Raw genomic sequence first — 6,000 nt, 5'->3', positions numbered from 1 at the left:
ACTCTTAGTGAAATTTAAGAAATCATATGTGGCGGCTGGAGAGATAGCATGGAGGTAAGGCATCTGCTTTGAATGCAGAAGGTCAGTAGTTAGAATCCCGGCATTCCATATTGTCACCTGAGCCTGCCAGGAGCAATTTCTGAGCATATTGCTGAGAGTAACCCCTGAACGCTGCCAGGTGTGATGCCACCCTCCCCACCCCCCAAAAAAAAGAAATCATATGTGGCTCTGGGAATTAAAACCAGATCAGGCATATGTAACTCAAGCACTTTATTCACAGTATAATCTCTCCAGATTCATAATAAAATGAATTTAAAAGCCCCTACAAGTAATAATTAGCCATTATGACTGATAAAATAACTAAAAAGATTTTGCTATAATTAGTAGTTGATTTTGCACACACAATACTAAGAATTATTAGTACTAGAAACTAGAAAGTGTATTTTAACATAAAGACCATAGTTTTAGTCTAAAATAGTTGTGTTATTTTAAATAGCTGAAAACATAAAAATACATATAAATGTTTGAATTAATCAATATCTTATTGCTAGCAAATTACTTACCCCTGTTTTGAAGATATTCAAACATTAATGAATATGAGTAAAACTGCGATATATTTCATTTAAGAAGGTCTTTGAGTGAATTTGACAATAACTCATTTTCTTTTTTAAAATAATTTTTATTTTGACCAAAAACGAATAACAAATCTTTCACAGTAATATTTAAGGTACATAGTGACAATGAATCAGGGCCATTCCCACCACCAGGGTTGTCCTTCCTCCACCATTTTTCCCAACATGTGTCTCATATCTCCCTACTTTGCCCCCCCGGGAGTGCTAAAGTAACTGTTCCCCTTTGTGTATAGCTTGTTGTAGATAGGGTATCGATACTGTTGTTGTTGACTTTGGATTTGGTGTTTAAGTCTGATTATTTTTTATTTGCACTCAATGTTAGTATAGCTGTTTAAGCCTCATACCATTTTTTATTTTCCCCCTCAATTCATTTTCTAAGAAAATAAAAATAACACATTATAGAAATATCAATGTTCTAAACTTAAGGATAAAATAGCTATATACTCTTAAAATAAAGATTTTATTCAGGGTTTTAATGTCTGGTGGTATATCATATTTCATGCCACACAAATGCAACTTATCTTGGTACATAGCATTATATGCTTCATATAAAATGGATACTATAGTTAAAATCTTAGTTATCTTTCCACAAGTTTTCTGGTCATCATAAATTTCATATGTCACTCCTTTTCTCAGAACTTTTCAAGTACATAATTTCATTAATTTTATTTGCTGATGGTAACTAATTCTGTATTCCCAAGCTGTCCATCTGAATGAGATTTTCCGAAAATACTGTATATCACTCATTCATCACAATATGAGCAGAGTCATACCAAAACTCATTACTTTTCCAAAGGCTGACATATTCCAAATGATAAAATAATTTTATTTATGCTACAGGAAAAGCTGTGTGACAGAACTACAAAAAAAATGAAGAATTGCTTGAGATAATGACTTCGTTTTATTAAGTAGATAATGGACTTAGAGACTTCAATGGGTGGCTAGTGTTAGCGTGCATAAATATCACAGAACAGTCAATAAAACTCATAATTATTAATTCAATTTAATAACTAGATTTTAATTTTGATACCTATTGAAATGTAGAAACTAAGATTGCTTCATGAGTGGAAATATATCATTTTAGAAATACTACTCTTAATATTATTACTCATACTTTTCAGCATGTATGGAAATAATAACTTACCATATCTACTTATTTTAATATGGGCATAAATATATAAAGAGGCTAATATTTTCAACATTGATATGTGCTAACTCTACATAGCAATGTTTCCACACAGGTGTAGAATGAAAAATGCAAGTATCAAGGGTCAGCTGAAATTGATCTTTTTTGGTTTGTATTTTATATCTTCCAGATATTTTGTATTTATTTAGCCTAAATTTGATATATTGATAAGTCTGCTGATTATAGTCTATTAATGGTAAAACGTTAGGTATAAAAGAAGTTGGCTATAGGTCATTTTTCTATGAACTACTGCTGAGATATCAGATGGAAAATATTCATAATTACTCATAACTTTAGATGTTAAGAAATCTTAGCTTGAAATAAGTTTTTATTACTTACTAAGAATAGAAAAGCTGGTTGTGCTAGTCTCATATTTTTTGTTATAAGATTATCCTAGAACCGTACATACTATAACCAATAAAAAATTTTTATCATACTTTTATACTCAGAGAACACTCCTGGCTGAGCTAGGGAAACTGTATATAGGGCTACAAGGTTGGGCACATGCAAGTCAAATGCCATATTCATTATAATATTGCTCCAGGCAGACTCAATAAAATTTGAAAGAAGAAATTCAATTTACATTTTAAAAAGATGATCTGAATAGCTATAAACTAATGTATATTAATTAAAATTAATTATTAGAAAAACTATAGTGCAATTTGAATAATATAATGTTAGCTATAAAAATATACTTTTCCTATGTACCAGCAGAGGAACAAATATAAGGAAAATGGAATCAAAGTAGAAACAAATGGATGCATGTTTACCAATAAATCTAACAAAATGTATAAATACTTCTTTTAAAAGTCATGTATGGATTTCTTAAAGAATATGTAGAGGTGTGGATAGAGAATATAGAAGATAAAGCACTTATTTTACTTACAAAAACTTATCAGGTTCAACTCCCAGTTTCACTTCCCCATATGAGACCTTCCAGGAGTGATCTTGGAGCAAAAATTTAGAAGTAAGCCCTGGACATGATCAGTTCTGGTCCCTGAAGAAAAACAAACAAAATAAAAAAACAAACAGAAAAACATAAAGTGATGTAATAAAGTGGAGACTTATTTTAAACAAGATGTCAATTTTATCCTTAAAATAATCTATAGAAAAGGAATAACTGAACAATAGCAGACTCTTAACAAGTAGAAATATAAAATGAATATTGAATATGTGTTTATTGAAAGTGGGAAAAGAAGACCAGATTTGAAGATATGTAGGTACAGTGTTGAAAGATCTTGGAAACACCAGTAGATAAGGGATGTAGTCATTTCATATATCAATACCATAAACTTCAACACCACTGTAAATAGCTACACTATCATATTTTTTTAAAGTGAGTATTCTGGAGCTGGAGAGATAGCATGGAGGTAGGGTGTTTGCCTTTCATGCAGAAGGTCAGTGGTTCGAATCCCGGCATCCCATATGGTTCCCTGAGCCTGCCAGGAGCAATTTCTGAGCATAGAGGCAGGAGTAACCCCTGAGCACTGCTGGGTGTGACCCAAAAGCCAAAAAAAAAAAAAAAAAAAAGGTGAGTATTCTAAAAATGAAACCTAATCCAAATTTGAGATTAGTCTTAACATTTTTTATATTTATTTAGCAAAACAACAAGATATTCACTTTATGCTGGCAATGATAAATGATAATTTGGCACGAAGATTATAAACAAAATCTAAAAAAATTATCACCATACTTTCATGTTATTAATAATCACAGAAGCAAAGAGAGACTTAAGAAAAAGTGACAGACTTTATATAAAATTTATTTACTGATAAAGGCTGTGTGAAATTTTGTAGAATTTTAAAATCTGTTAAAGGGTAAAATAACTGAGACTACTTTTTATATTAACATAATTTTGCCTAGACTACAATTTTTTATAAAAACAAAATTAAAATATTATTACTTAAAATATTTATCTGGAAAGCTCAAAGTATGATACATGCTTTATAGATGAAGCCCTGTATTAGATCTCTGATAATATAAGCACCCAAGATGACTGTGAATAATTCTTTAGCACCACCAGATTCCACAAACAAAAATATAAATCTATGATCATGACTCATTTAAATCTTTTTGAAATCTTATGATTATGCATACAAACACACAAAAACACATCAGGAATGGGTAATATTTTAACTTTGTGCATTTCAAATTAATGTGACAAAAGAAAAATACAAAATAAAAATGAAATACACAATAAAGGAAACTGTCAAATTATATTACAATTATTATTCTGAATATATAAGAAATTTCTTTCAAGCTAATAATGACATTTAGGGGCTTGAGAAATAAAATAGTGTGTAAAGTGCTTATCTTGCTGTCACAGGTTTGATTACCAGCAATACATGCTGTCCCTTGCACCTCGAGTAAAAATTAAAGGAAGTATTTTAAAATAACAAAATTAAAAGGGCCATAAAGAAGTAATACCAAGATTAGAAAGTAAGAATATAAATTAATTTTGGGGTTGAAGTGGTAGCACAGTGATAGGGCATTTGCAGTGCAGGCAACTGACCCAAGACACTCTCGGGTTCGATCCCTGGCATCTCATAAGGTCCCCTCAGCCAGAAGAAATTTCTGAGTGCAGATCCATGAATAAGTCCTGAGAGTCACTGGATGTGGCTCAAAAAATAATCCCAAAAATAAATAAAGAAAAACTTTAAAACGTAGGTAGCCTCACAGGAATTGAGAATTACACAAAATGAGTAGTTCTATATGACTCATATATTAATGTTATTATATTGAGTTATGCCAAATGTTTGCAAGTCAGTGACAAATAAATAGGTGAAGAGAGAATAGACTTGTACAGCAACTTTGTACAGTTTGGTTGAATCTGTCAAAATGGAACACAGACAACAATCTATGTTTCACCTCAATAACCCTACTTGCTTAATGTCTACTCCTGGAACACATTTATGCATTTCAACCATTTACATTATTATTGTCATCTCTGTTAAGATCATCATTGAATTTTTGTATATTATAAAATTCAAACTAATAATAATTAGATAGCATTAAAGAACAAAGTTTTAAGTTAGAAATATATAAGTTAAGCAGGCAAAACGCAGGGTAAATAACAGCAAGAGTTGAGTGAACAAAATAGCAAAATCATATAAAAGACTAAAAACTAAATAGCAAGATTACTGAGGGAGGGTAGATTCAGAAAAATATTTAATAAAAGGATCTATAGAAGCACCAGAAAATGACAACAAATATATTAAATGGTTTAGAGAAAAAAGGTTTTGAAATGAATATTTAAAGTGATGACTCAGAAAGTCAAAATAGTGCCAAAGTAGCAATAGTCAGAAGAGTAATTAAAGAAAAAATTACACAAGGAAAAAATAGTGTAAGTTTTCATTTTGGAGATGCTCACTGGTTCTCAAGGAAAGCTGAGCAAAAGTGATTCTGAGATACAATCTAGTGTAGCAAAAAGATTTCAAAGGGCCTTAGTAAAAAGCAATAACATAATAGAAAATCAAATGTGGAAGAATCAAAAGATACCAAATTCTTCCTTTAAAAACACTCTAAAGCTATGTGGTACAAAATTTTCAATAAAGTTAAAAAATAACATTAAAAATTAAAAAAAATAACAAGTACAGTATATGCTGTTAAAATTTCATGATTTCAGGACATTGTCAAATAATTATTAACATGCCCGAAATGTCCAAAGACATCTGCTACAGGGTGAGCTTCCACTAACTCAAATATGGCAAGATAAAAAGCAAAAAAAAAAAAAAAAGTTTTATGAATTTAATTTTATTTATTTAATTGAAAATTAGATTGAGGATATTGCTCAAATGGTGGAACAAATGCCTGATATATATAAGGCCTTGAGTTCTATCCTAGCACAAAAACATCATATTGCTGTATTAGAGCATAAATATATTAAGGAATGAGTTTGTCCATATTAATAACATTTAAAAATTTCGTAAAAGAGTGTACCTAATAAAATGAGTGAGAGAAAGCACAGAGGACAAGGTAAAATATGAATTAGCTATATTACAGGAGAATTAATAGCATTCAGCAGTACCATTTAAGGCCTTCAGAAAATAAAGCTTAAAAAATTGTTGTTTAAGCAGAGAGAACAGTGGCTAAGATGCTTTCCTTGCAAGCAGCTGACACTTATTCAATCTCTGGCACTGTATGTTGTATGTTGTCATGAGCACTACCAGGAGTGATTCTGGA

The 6,000-nt window shown here is 30.6% G+C and overlaps 1 pseudogene; it reads left to right on the top strand.

The window, feature by feature from the left end:
* Positions 1–5,475: 5,475 nt before the first annotated feature.
* The window catches only part of LOC126025746 (transforming protein RhoA-like), a 55,059-nt pseudogene continuing 54,534 nt past the window's right edge, over positions 5,476–6,000 (top strand).

This window comes from Suncus etruscus, chromosome 13 (assembly GCF_024139225.1).
Source record: "Suncus etruscus isolate mSunEtr1 chromosome 13, mSunEtr1.pri.cur, whole genome shotgun sequence".
In the NCBI taxonomy this organism is placed as follows: Eukaryota; Metazoa; Chordata; class Mammalia; order Eulipotyphla; family Soricidae; genus Suncus; species Suncus etruscus.
Note: the sequence above shows the minus strand (reverse complement) of the source record. Positions and strands in the feature narration are given on the sequence as shown.